The following is a 13937-nucleotide window of genomic DNA, read 5'->3' as shown; positions in this document are numbered from 1 at the left end:
ATATCTTAGATTGTGAGACTTTAATAAATATATTAGTAATTATTAAAGTGGTACTTCAGTTCTCAATTGACACTTATTATTTCTAGGCACTTTCTCTGACTATTAAATACTTTATCTCGATATACTTAAAATTATCATGGTTATCATAAAATATTTTCAACTACTTGATATTTGACTTTGACTATAATAAGTTCTAAGATAAAATTTTACAACTATAAAATTTAATAAGTGACCTCAAAGCATGCCACAAAATTAGTTTTTATTGTCAATAATATAATAATATATTATTTTATACTTTTGTTATAAGTTGCCCCTCTAATTAATATAAATATAAAGTAGAGTTTTTACTGTCAAATTAATTTAAAAAAATTAACATCTAAAAATGCCATCATATCATGCTGATATAATCTCATGTATAAGAGCATATCGTCCTTATCTCTTATAGATTTTTATTTTTTTTTTGTAGGTTTCAAATATTTCATTCCTAGTTTAATTTGGTATCTACCTAACATTCCAACTATAAAACCGATATATACTTGAATACAAATTTGAGCATATAATATAATTTTAATTATGTATATAAAAAAATTTTATTTAATTATCTTTCAAGTAATTTGTACGATATTAGTTTTGATTGAATTTTTCATCTTTAGTTATAAGTATATCATTTGTTAAATAAAATTATATACTAAATCTCTTCAAGACTATCAATATATTATTTTTGAAACAGACCCAATAATCCTTAAGATCTATCCTTAAATATCTCTATACTAATAATATAAACTACCTCATTCATATCAATAATTTAAAAATTGATAAGAAATTTTTAGCTTAGTGCAATGAACCAAGATAGTTATCGACAAATATCATTCATATATAAGACTATTATAAAAAACTTACTCTCACTAACATTTAAATATATGTGTTGAATCTCGTATTTTGATGATGAAACCACTTGATATGTGTTTATGATTTAATCTGCGTTTTGAGTGACGTATGATGCTTCGATCAAGATGAGACAATTAAAGCAGGAGGAATTGACGTTGCGCCGGAGTAGATCACGTCAGGATATTGGATGGCAGAACGCTTCGGACGTCAGGCATCGGGCCAAGGAGAGCGGAATTGTGCCAAGGATATCGGGGTTGCAGAGGTCAACCGCCGATTGGGCAACAAGCTGCAAGAGATGATGATGCACTGAAGAATCGGACGAAGCGCCAACCAAAGACGTGTCGGGCAACAGAATGTCAATTCACGTCGTAATAATTGTCTAGATCGGAGTAGAGTTTTGGTTTGTGTGTGCAGAATTAACTACGATAACGATGAAGACATAAAGCAAAATAAAGTGCCGGAGTCAAGCGCGAAGGATTCATTGGGAGTTCGAGAGTTCGACGGAAGTCCAAAGGTTCGTCGGGAATGCTGCCAGAACTAGCCAAGCATAAGTAGGGAGCTTGCCGAAGGGTTTTTCGGAAGCTCGCCGGAAGGTTCGTTGGAAGTTCACGGAGCTCACTGAGAAAGATCGGAGCTTGCCGAAGAAGCTCGTTGGAACTCGCCAAGATCAAATCGTGAAGTCTAGGAGCTTGCTGGGAGTCCGCAGAATGGTTTCCGAGAGTTCGTTGGAAGACCGTCGGAAGTTCGCCGGAAGCTCACCGGAAAAAGTCTTGACTTGCGGACTTTGTAATAGCTTAGGAAATGTCTTTAAATTCGTAGTTAGCACGTTAATTAGGGTTAGGATTAGGTGTTAATCCTATAACCCAAGTAGGGGCCAATTGGGCCCGAGTTCGGACTGGTTTGGGCCAAGTTTGGAGCCCAACCAGTGAGCTGAAATAGTGTAGGCGGTGGCACCGCCAGATTAGGCGGTGCCACCGCCTAGAACCCGAGAGCCAGGCGATGGCACCGCCCAGCACCCGAGAGCCAAGCAGTGTCACCGCTTGGCTGGGCGGTGGTACCGCCAGTCCATTGTCAATGTCAAACACTGACAGGCGGTGGCACCGCCAGCATCGGAAACCAAAGAGAATTCAAATTTTGGAGCCCAAATTTGAATCCTCTTGAGGCCTATAAATACCCCTCAAATCTTAGCTGAGATTATAACTTTTGAGAAGCAATTGATTGAGAGAAAGGTCCTAGAAAAGTCTTAAAAAGTCTTGTTTTCAATTTGCTAGAGTGTTCACCTCCTTCTTTCTTGCTGAAAATTTGTAAGAGTGTGAACCGCTTGTAAAAAGTTGTAAGAGGGGTATTTGCCCTTCCCCTTCAAGAGATTTGCTAGTGGAAAGTGGGAGCCTCATCGAAGAGGGCCTCGCAAGTGGATGTAGGTCATTTGACCGAACCACTTTAAAATCGACGTGATCTATGGTTTGTATTTCCTTATTGCTATTTACATTACTGCAAACCTTCTTATGTGCTTTATTTCCTCATTACCTTTGCTGCATACCTTTACGAACACGCGTTCAAGTTAAGCACTTCCGAGTTCGATTTTTATCGTACGAAAGATTTGTCAAAACCGACGTTTTAATCCGCTGCACTAATTCACCCCCCCCTCTTAGTGCCGCTCCGATCCTAACAATTGGTATCAGAGCCCGGTATTTCTCATTTCGGATTTACACCCGAGAGAAATGGCTCTTCTTCAAGAGGGCTTATCGGTTTTTCGTCCACCGTTGTTTAACGGATTGGACTACACTTATTGGAAAACTCGAATGAGAGTTTTCTTGATTTCTATGAATTTGGATTTATGGAATATCATTGAAAACGGTTTTCAACTTCCCTCTAAACCGATGAACGAATGGTCGGATTTGGAGTAGAAGTAATTTTCTTTAAATGCAAAGCCTATGAATGCCTTATTTTGTGCGTTGGACAAAAATGAGTTCAATCGGATTTTGGCGAACACCTAAAATCACGCACGAGGGAACTAGTTGAGTCAAAGACTCGAAAGTTAACATTTTATTGCATGATTTTGAGTTTTTTCGAATACAACCAAGCGAGATTATAGGCGACATGTACACCCGTTTCACAGATGTCGTCAATATTCTAAGAGTTCTTGGTAAATCTTTTTTGAATTTTGATCTCGTAAGCAAGATTTTAAGATCCCTTCTAAAAAGGTAGGATCCTAAAATAACCGCAATACAAGAAACAAAAGATTTAAATATTTTTTCACTTGAAGAACTAATTGGTTCGTTAATGACATATGAAATGGTGCACAATGCACATGATGAACGAAATCACCTTCCAAAGAATATGAAGGATTTAGAACTCCGGACAAATGAATATCACTTGAGCGATGACTCAAGTGATGAGGACAATGATGAACTTGAATTTCGAACACTAAATCTTAATAAGTTTATTAAACAAAAATCTAAAATAAATAATGAACTTGAACGGAGGAAGAAGCCAAAGAAGTGGAAGGCAACCGAGGATGAATCAAAAACTTCCAAAGGTGAAACGGCGAATTGGGCTTTGACGAGCTTCGACTACAAGGTAAGTAACTCAACTCTCTTGAATTATTTTGAAATTACATAATACATTTCATGAGTTATTTTTAATTTAGTTTAGGATTAATTTTCTTAAAAATTACATGAAAATATAAAAAAAATTAGAAATCATGCTTATCATTCTAGTAATTTTGAAGATAATCATGAAAATTGTGTGTTTATGATAAACAAAATGATTTTGATTAAAAATGCCTTATGAAATATGATATCATGCCTAATAAATTTATTTTTTGAAGCTATGTATGATGATGATGAGTTTTGGGTAATTTATAGTTTATTGATTATTGATGATTTCCATAATGATCTTTTACGATTTATGGATTATCGATTTATACCATGATGAAAGTTGCTTTAGAAAATGATGCACGACTTTTGTATGCAAACTAAGCATCAAAAGATAGATTCACCTAAAAAGAAAAATGTATGACTATAACAAATAACAAATGATTTTGGTTGAAAATACTTTATACTAAATGAAACCATCATTGATGAATATGCTTTATGTTTAATAGTTTCTTTGGCTTATATGCCCCATGATAAACATTTTGAAAATAAATGAAATCATGTTTGATTTGAAGTAATGCATAATGATCATGCTTAATGATGCATTTTTTTATTTGACATAAAAGTGGTTTTAAAAATTTATATATGTTTTGATTTGACATAAATGAAATAGGCATGCTTATATGAAATAGTGAAGTGTCATGCTTGACAATTGTATACTTAATGATGCATAAAGTTGTAATAAAAATATTAATATTTTAATACTATGATTTGATGATTTTATGCATGATATTTTAAAGTTATATATAATGATACATAATGATGAAATTATGTAATAAACATATTAAACATTTTGAAACCATGTTTTAGTGTTATGCATATTGATCATGCTTAATAAATTTCGAAATTATGCATGATGAATCTTACGATTTATGGATTATTGATTTTTACTATAATGAAAGTACCTTATTAATCTTTGTTGTAATAAATCTTACTCTTTCGGTTTTAAACATGATACATGTTTTTATTTGGCATAAATGAAACAAAATCATATGTTTTGAAACAATCGAAAAGAGGGAAACATTCTTGAAAATTATTTTGCTCAATCTTATTGATTTTGATGAATCCATTTGTATCATCTTTATGAATCTCTTGGATTTTGATAATGATTTTGATGATTTAAATTTGAATAAATTTTTATCGAAATCACGATCTTGATCTCTTGAAATTTATAACATGAAATCCTTTATAAATCAAGATTATTTTCTATTTAAAAGGAGATTTGTCGAAATGTTTAATAGTATTCATGATCTTGATAATTATGTTTTGAAACTTTATGTAAACCAAGAATGTTCATCATGATTCTCTCTTTGAATATTTAAAGAGGAGAATTTTCTAGATGAATCATGATTTTGATAATTGAATATTCGATGTGCATGAATTGAGATCTTGCTCTCCTACTATCTTTTTGCTATTCACCAAAAGGAAGATTAATTCTAATAAACCATGATATGCTATATGAATTTTATTCATGAAGTAATATCTCATCACTAATTTTTGTTTATATTCCTTCATGTGATGATATGAATGCATGAAACACTTATGATATGATTTTTTATACAATTCTATGTATTCATGAAATATTTATCTCATCACCCAATTAATTCCTCTTGATGTGATGAAGTGAAATTATGTATGAAATACAAATGGGGAGAATGCATGGTAGGATATAATTTGACAAATTGATACCAATCTGAAACATTTATGATTTGCAATGATGTATGCAATACTTGTGCTTTCTAATTATGATGTGATGTATTACATATGATGTAAATCATGATTTAAAATACTATGAGTTGTTGCTAAAATGATGTATTATAAATATTGATTTAATGTTTTGTATCATGAATACTCTAAATGATGAATGTTTGGTATCATGATCAAAATGTTGACAAATAGTTAAAAATTTTAGTATCATGTATGATATCCTCATAATGTTGATCGATTTATTCAATATCGTGCATGAATGAATATAAGGTTTTTGAAAATGTGCATATTCTAATTTGAAAATATGATGATGCACAAATAAGATTGATACTTACCTTTGTCATAATTGATGTAAAGGGTCTTCCCTTCTTTTTGACAATGACAAACAAAGGGGGAGATAGCTAGCTTGCACAAGTCAAGAAGATGCAAAAACTTGATTGCTAGCTTGCCTATCTTAAGTAACAAAGATTGCTAACTTGCTTACTTTAAGAAGCAAAAGTTGTCTTCTTGAACATCACTATCTTGCCTATCTCAAGAAGCAAGACTTGCAACCCGCACATTACAATAGGAAGCAAGAATCGATAGCTTACACACTTCAACAAGAAAGCTATCTTATATTTGCTTTCGAAATTTTTACTAGCTTGTATATTGCAAAACTTGCTCACTTTTTCAAACACTTTGCTAGCTTGCACTTTGTAAATGAAGCGAAAATAGCACTTCTCAAAAGAGAAGAAAGAACTTACTATCTTCAACATCACAAAAATTTGCTATCTTGCGTGATGTAAAATTTGCTAAGATCACTATCTCAAAAGAGTTCTATCTCAAAAAAGGCAAATGCGCTATCTTGCTTATCTCAAAATACAAAACATACTAAATTATTACGGAAGCAAAATTGCTAGCTCAAACATTGCAAAAGAAGCAAAAATTTGCTAGCTTGTAACTTGCATATCATGAAAATTGCTAGCTTGTAGTCTAAAGAGAAGCAATTAGTTGTTATCTCAAGAAAAGCAAACATGCTAAACTTACACATCTTTAATTGCTAGATTACATGATGATAAAATTTGATACTATGTTTTTCATGCAATGTATGAAACTTTTTATCTCGAAACACATAAGAGTAGGAACTTCTCCTTTTTGTTGATGACAAAGGGGGAGAAGTATGATGACATGACATGTTATGCATAAGTTTATAATGACATGTTGCTTAGATTCTTGAATCCAAGAGTTTCTATCAATAAGCCATATTGATAGGGGGAGTTTGTTTAAACTCTGGGAGTTAAGGATAACTCCGTCATCAAATGGTGGTCATCATCAAAAAGGGGGAGATTGTTGAATCTCGTATTTTGATGATAAAACCACTTGATATGTGTTTATGATTTAATCTGCGTTTTTAGTGACGTAGGATGCTTCGATCAAGATGAGACAATTAAAGCAGGAGGAATTGACGTTGCGTCGGAGTAGATCACTTCAGGATATTAGACGGTAGAACGCTTCGGACGTCGAGCATCGGGCCAAGGAGATCGGAATTGTGCCAAGGATATCGGGGTTGCGGAGGTCAATCGCCGATTGGGCAACAAGCTGCAAGAGAGAATGATGCGCTGAAGAATCGGACGAAGCGCCAACTAATGACGTGTCGGGCAACAGAATGTCAATTCGCGTTGTAATAATTATCTAGATCGGAGTAGAGTTTTGGTTTGTGTGTGCAGGATTAACTACGATAACGATGAAGACATAAAGCGAAACAAAGTGCCGAAGGCAAGCGCAAAGGATTTGTTGGGAGTTCGAGAGTTCGACGGAAGTCCGAAGGTTCGTCGGGAATGCTGCCGGAAATAGCCAAGAATGAGTAGGGAGCTTGCCGAAGGGTTTTTCGGAAGCTCGCCGGAAGGTTCGTTAGAAGTTCACGGAGCTCACTGAGAAAGATCGGAGCTTGCCGAAGAAGCTCGTTGGAACTCGCCAAGATCAAATCGTGAAGTCTAGGAGCTTGCTGGGAGTCCGCAGAATGGTTTCCGAGAGTTCGTCGGAAGACCGTCGGAAGTTCGTCGGAAGCTCGCCGAAAAAAGTCTTGACTTGCGGACTTTGTAATAGCTTAGGAAATATCTTTAAATTCATAGTTAGTATGTTAATTAGGGTTAGGATTAGGTGTTAATCCTATAACCCAAGTAGGGGCCAATTGGGCCCGAGTTCGAACTGGTTTGGGCCAAGTTTGGATCCCAACCAGTGAGCTGAAATAGTGTAGGCGGTGGCACCGCCTAGAACCTGAGAGCCAGGCGGTGGTACCGCCCAGCACCCGAGAGCCAAGCGGTGGGACCGCTTGGCTGGGCGGTGGCACCGCCAGTCCATTGTCAATGTCAGACACTAACAGGCGGTGGCACCACCAGCATCGGAAACCAAAGAGAATTCAAATTTTGGAGCCCAAATTTGAATCCTCTTGAGGCCTATAAATACCCCTCAAATCTCAGCTGAGATTACAACTTTTGAGAAGCAATTGATTGAGAGAAAGGCCTTAGAAAAGTCTTAGCAAGTCTTGTTTTCAATTTGCTAGAGTGTTCATCTCCTTCTTTCTTGCTGAAAATTTGTAAGAGTGTAAACCACTTGTAAAAAGTTGTAAGAGGGGTATTTGCCCTTCCCCTTCAAGAGATTTGCTAGTGGAAGGTGGGAGCCTCATCGAAGAGGGCCTCGCAAGTGGATGTAGGTCATTTGACCGAACCACTTTAAAATCAACGTGATCTCTGGTTTGCATTTCATTATTGCTATTTACATTACTGCAAACCTTCTTACATGCTTTATTTCCTCATTACCTTTGCTGCATACCTTTATGAATACGCGTTCAAGTTAAGCACTTCCGAGTTCGATTTTTATCGTACGAAAGATTTGTCAAAACCGACGCTTTAATCCGCTGCACTAATTCACCCCCCCCCCCCCCCCCCCCCCCTCTCTTAGTGCCGCTCCGATCCTAACAATATGCACTAATCAGTAATAGTTTTTTAATCCAAAGAAAATAATAATATTATGAAATTTTATATACCATTATTTATGAGTTTGTCTAAGGTCATAAATAAATTTTCTAAGTTTGTAGGCCAAAATTTCTTTTTTCCTTTTCTATGAATCATTTACTTATTCCATATAATTTTTTCATCTAGATTTCTATTCAAAAAAGTTATTTTTATCTCCATTTGATGTAATTCAAGATCATAATAGATTACTAATATCATAATATTTCTTAACAAGTCTTTTTTTAAAAATTAGAGAAAAAAATATTGTTATAGTCGATATCTTCTTTCTAATAAAAGTCTTTTGCCACAAGACTACTTTTATATCATTCAATATTATCTTTTGAGTTTTGTTTTATCTTAAAAACATATTTATAACCATTTTTTTTATAATTATTAAATAATTTGATGAGTTTTCATATATCATTCTAGTCCATTGATTTTAACTATTCTTTCATTGCATTGTAACACTTTTCAGAATCTCCATGTTTCAAAGCTTGTGAAAATGATAAAGAATTCTTTTTTATTCATATATCATAACAAGATATACATAATTATTTTTAAAGCTTCACATTCAGATAAAACGAATAACTTATCGTACTTATTACCATATTCATAAGAGTATAATTTTATCTGGTAGCAATCTCATTCTACTATAACATACCTAGTAAGGCATATGCATAAATATCTAACTTTCATTTATGTACATATAAAAGATGTTAACAATATAAAACTTTTTATGAATTAGTTATACATAATCATATTTTAATAAATCATCTAGAAAGATGTTAAATTATCTCTTCATAAAATAAAAAATATAAAGTGATCCATAAATGTAAGTATATATAATCTCGTGAAGTTCATGAAATTATATTTTATTTTAACAGGCTATTTTGGGATGCGTGAGCGAGCAAAGAGCGATACGAAACATCAACTATCTTAGTATCTTGAAATCCTTAGGTGGCATAAGATTGGATGGGGTTCCCTATGCTTTGCTCATCGTTAGTCGCCCACAGGTCTTTAGACCTGTTCTGAATAGTTTTTTATGTCATTTTCATCGCAACAAGTGATGTGAAACATCAATCTATCTCTATAAGGGGGAAAGAAGAGACCTTAAAACATCAACTATTGTAGACTGATCTTAGCTTAGTATGGCATGACATGATCTAAAGTGATCATAGATTTGTTTTCAATATAAACTATCAATTTTAATTGTTCGGAATGATTTGGTGTCTGCTTGAGCCTTGATAACAACAACATGAAGGACACTCGGACATGAGTTTCTTTAATCCAAGTACCAAATTGTCCTTAACCCAATCTTCATCTCCCAAAAACCAAACAAAGAGCTCAGTGCACGAGATTATAATTAGTATCTCAGTCACGGATGCATCAACATTAATGCATGACACTAATTCAAGGTGTATCCCCCACATGCACAAGCCACTTTTCCATGCACCAAGGAGTAGTGTTATTTAGCTGATCTAGAGAAGCGAAGCTAAGCCACTGTCACCTGCTTGATGTTTGATTGGAGATGAAGACGGCCTTGCTAGTCTCCAGCCACCTGGTTGTAGCTTTTCAAGATCTCTCTCTCTCTCTCTCTCTCTCTCTCTCTCTCTCTCTCTTTCTCTCTGTCTGGCTGGAGATGAAGACGGCCTTGCTTGTCTGCACCTGGTTGAAGTATCGCATTTCAAGAGCTGTGAGTGCCACACTCATATCTCTCTCTCTCTCTCTCTCTCTCTCTCTCTCTCTCCCCCTCCCTTCAAATTCATAGCTCGCCACCTTTTGATGCTTGAAGTGTCGGAAACGGTGGAGTTGGCGTGGCTTTATGGCTCTCAGAGAACAGCGTCTGGGTACACCGAGATGTGATGTGATACATGTGTTGTCCAGAGAAAAGGCAGGAGCAGGTGATTGGAAACGTTCGTGCATGCATGGTGTTGCAGAAACGTCCATGGCCTCTTCGTTCCCTTTTCCCTTGTCTTCTCGAAAACACCTCTCCTCTGACTTGGAAAACCCTTTTGTCTTTCTTCTTTGTTTGTATTTGTAATCACACTGTCAAAGACTTGAAAGCAGTGCACAAAATGTGGTAATTTGTAGTTTAGTGTATGTTTTCTCTTGGAAATCGTTTTCTAAGATTTTAGTTCTGTAGGTTACCGGTGCATATTTAAGTTGTTTAACCGAAGTTGATGATTTAAGTTAGTCCAATATATCATCCACATGGCTACAATTATCTAAGTTATGAGGCATTCGGATGATATTTGCTCGTAACGAATTAACCTAATCGTAACCTTACATGGTCTATCAAAGACATGCAAAGAAAGATGTCAATCAAATTGAAAAGGTGAGCGACGAGCAAAGTATTATCCTCATCTCGTGAGAATACATAGAATAAGTCATAGTTTCGAATGACAAAAGGGATCCAAATGTTAAAGAGTGACGTTCTGAACATATTAGCTAGTAATTTTATTATAAGTTATCAAAGCTTTTCAATAACTATTTCTAATGTCCATCCAATCTCATGTCATTCAAGGTGTTGAAATGATTAGGGTTATGAGTCGATAACTCAAAAATATTATTGTTACATAGGAGAGAAGAAATATTTTGGCTAGTTTTAGTTTGAGATTCTTGATGGCTAATTGAACAACTCGAGGGTTACTTGTAAAGTAGAAAACAAGCAAAATATATGTAAAATAAGATTATCGAGCTACCATATACCCCGTTACCTATAGTTGTAGGTGAAAAGAGTAACAACGAATAAAGAGACAACGCTACCTATTAACTTTGTCTGAGTCAAAATCATTAACTAAAATATTTAAATTAAATTTAATAATAATATATTTATTGGATCCTTATCATCTTTACTCTTAGTCATTGCGATGTAAGACCAATCAGAATGCTACACTCAACTCTTCATGTTAATTTCTTATTAGAGTCGAATTATTTTTTCAAATCAGTGAAATAATTTTTTTCTCACAAATAATATGAAAATGATGTGAGATCAAGCTGTGATGTTAGAATTTCTCATTAATATTCTTATCTAAATCCAAGTTAATAATAATAGATTTAATTAGTCCTTATAAGTCCATTCGAAACTGATATTGATGTGAAACTAAACTGATATGGTGCGATCTCTTCTACTCCACTTAAGGGTTCCATGACTTTGTTAACGATCAACATGGCCTGATATTGATATGGTGCGATCTCTTCTGCTCCACTTAAGGGTTCCATGACTTTGTTAAGGATCAACATATGGTGCGATCTCTTCTACTCCACTTAAGGGTTCCATGACTTTGTCAAGGATCAACATGGCCCGATATAGGATCAGCTCTAATCTTATTTTGATGAGATAATTAACTAATATTTATCGAGTCTTAATCGCTAACATAAAATTCTTAAATATAGGTTAATAGAAACATACACATTTATCTTTATAAGTGCAATTAAATTGTTTCTTACCTCTAACGTGAAACTAAGTTAGGGTATCCGCTAAGTAGGATTCGACAATAGACTTGAGTTAATTATTTGAAAGCTTTCTTTTTTCAATCTCAATCTTGATTGACGCACAAATTATGAAATAGGTGAAATCAGAAAGATCTGAATTCCCATGAGCACGAACATCGCTTAATTTGATTTCTTAGTTTAGATAGCGTATGAATAGGTTCGACAAAACACTCTTATATACTTAGTACATATGCTTAATCTAAAAATAAAAATAAAGACAAAAGAAGTATGATGCTTTGTCAAACCCACTTTCCATTTTATGTTTAAATGTAGGTTATATAGAAATGATAGGAATAAATTAAAAATTCAACCATAAGCTATCGATAAATTCGTCTTTCTCAAAAATTCTTTTGTTCCGAACGAAGATGATCTAACATGATAAACTTAATCGGGTGGGACATAGTATCTACAAGAAGGATCAGAGATTAGGTATCCATGACCTAAGTCTTGTGAGGAAACATGTATATGCTAAAAGAATTTCCCTCTTGCTTAATAATGATAATATTTTATGGGTCAACATTCTAAAACCTAAATATGACAATCTATATATACCCTAACACTAACACTAAGATACTTTTGTGGAATTGAAGAAACATATATAACAACCTACATGGTGGATGATTCCTCCACTAATACTGCTAACCATCCTTGGTTTGACAATGTCCCTATTAACATGTGGCCTACATTTGTAAATGTTGAAATGATAGAAAACCTTCCAAAAGCTTATAACTAATAGATGTTGGAATCTTTACCCTTGTTATCTTTTTTGCTTCCATCCCCTTTGCTGGATAGGAGTTTTTTTGCATCAATGTTTTCAACAGCGACAGTGACGATCGTTGGATATCACTTGTTGAGACGAGTCCTGTCAGAAAATGGTAACTGTTTCAGTAAGAAAGTATTATTGTAGTTGAATGTTTATCCCAAAATAAAAAATAATAATAATAGTTTACACTGCCTTTCTGACCACATTGCTAAAATTATGCATTCACAGGTCCTATTATGCCCACCCAGCGTGCGAGTGTGTTGAAAAGTCTCCTACCATCATTATGCTTGCTTGTTATGAAACATGGTCGGAGATCAATTTTAAGTGGATTTTAGTGAGTTTAAAAGCTGAAAGTATGGGGCATAATTGGAGGTACAGCATGGTAAGATAAATAGGAATAATTGTCACTATCGTAACCATTTACATGCTTTATTCAGAAAAATAATGCCAACCACTCTTGACGACTTGCTAGGAGTGATGGTTCATTTTCTTCTACCGCTAGCTACTGCTTGTACAGGCTACAACGTGCAATTCCCAGATCCGGCGGAGGGCAGGGCCATCTTGGCTGCCTTGGACAAGGCAAAACATCATGGAGGTTGGAGGAACATATTGGTTTGTACAGATTATATGGGATGGATCACTTTTGTCAATGATCACAGTAAGGTGTTTTGGCACCTTTGCAATCTGTTGTACAGGGGGATAATAGTAAGGCTGACCAAAGAGATCAACATAGTTAACTTCCAACGTGTACATACACCGAGTCTATAATAATTCAATAATTATTTGACTAGAATATTAATTTGAAGTCAATCGAGGTTCTCCTCCATGTCCAAATTAAATTCTAGTAAACTATGTCGGAGAATTTTCGATAAATTTTTTTAGATACTTGAGTTAACTTTCTGATTCGGATGATTCAAGAACGAGTGCAAATGGACTGACAGAGTTCAATCTCGAAGAACGGTAAAATACTGATGTCCTCATTGTTTTTTAATGACTTGAAGCCCGTCATTCTTTTTATACTATCATCTTCAACTTATTATAAGAGTCAAAACTATAAAGTAACTATGGACACTCCTCCTATACTCCATATCTATTTCATAATGAAGTTTTTGTCAATGGAAACTTTAGTCTCTGTTAAGCATGTTCTTTTCGAGAATGACAAACAACGTTGCTAATTGATTGACAAACTTTGTTAAGACCGGTAGGAGTGATTCCGATTGGAAATAGTTTTGACCTTAATCGACCGTTAACCTTGAATTTTTTTTCTTGTACTCATTCTGTGAGTAATACATAAGTTTTATCTTTTTGGGAGAACCAAAAAATAAAAGGCAGAACCTACTTGCACCTTTGTTCTTTTTCTCACTAGACTCACTCTCTTACTATGGCCATCAAATCTGTGCTTATTTCAAAATAATAATATTAATAAGGTATTTT

Source organism: Musa acuminata, chromosome BXJ3-7, assembly GCF_036884655.1.
Source record: "Musa acuminata AAA Group cultivar baxijiao chromosome BXJ3-7, Cavendish_Baxijiao_AAA, whole genome shotgun sequence".
Taxonomy (NCBI): domain Eukaryota; kingdom Viridiplantae; phylum Streptophyta; class Magnoliopsida; order Zingiberales; family Musaceae; genus Musa; species Musa acuminata.
This window is presented reverse-complemented; position numbering follows the sequence as displayed.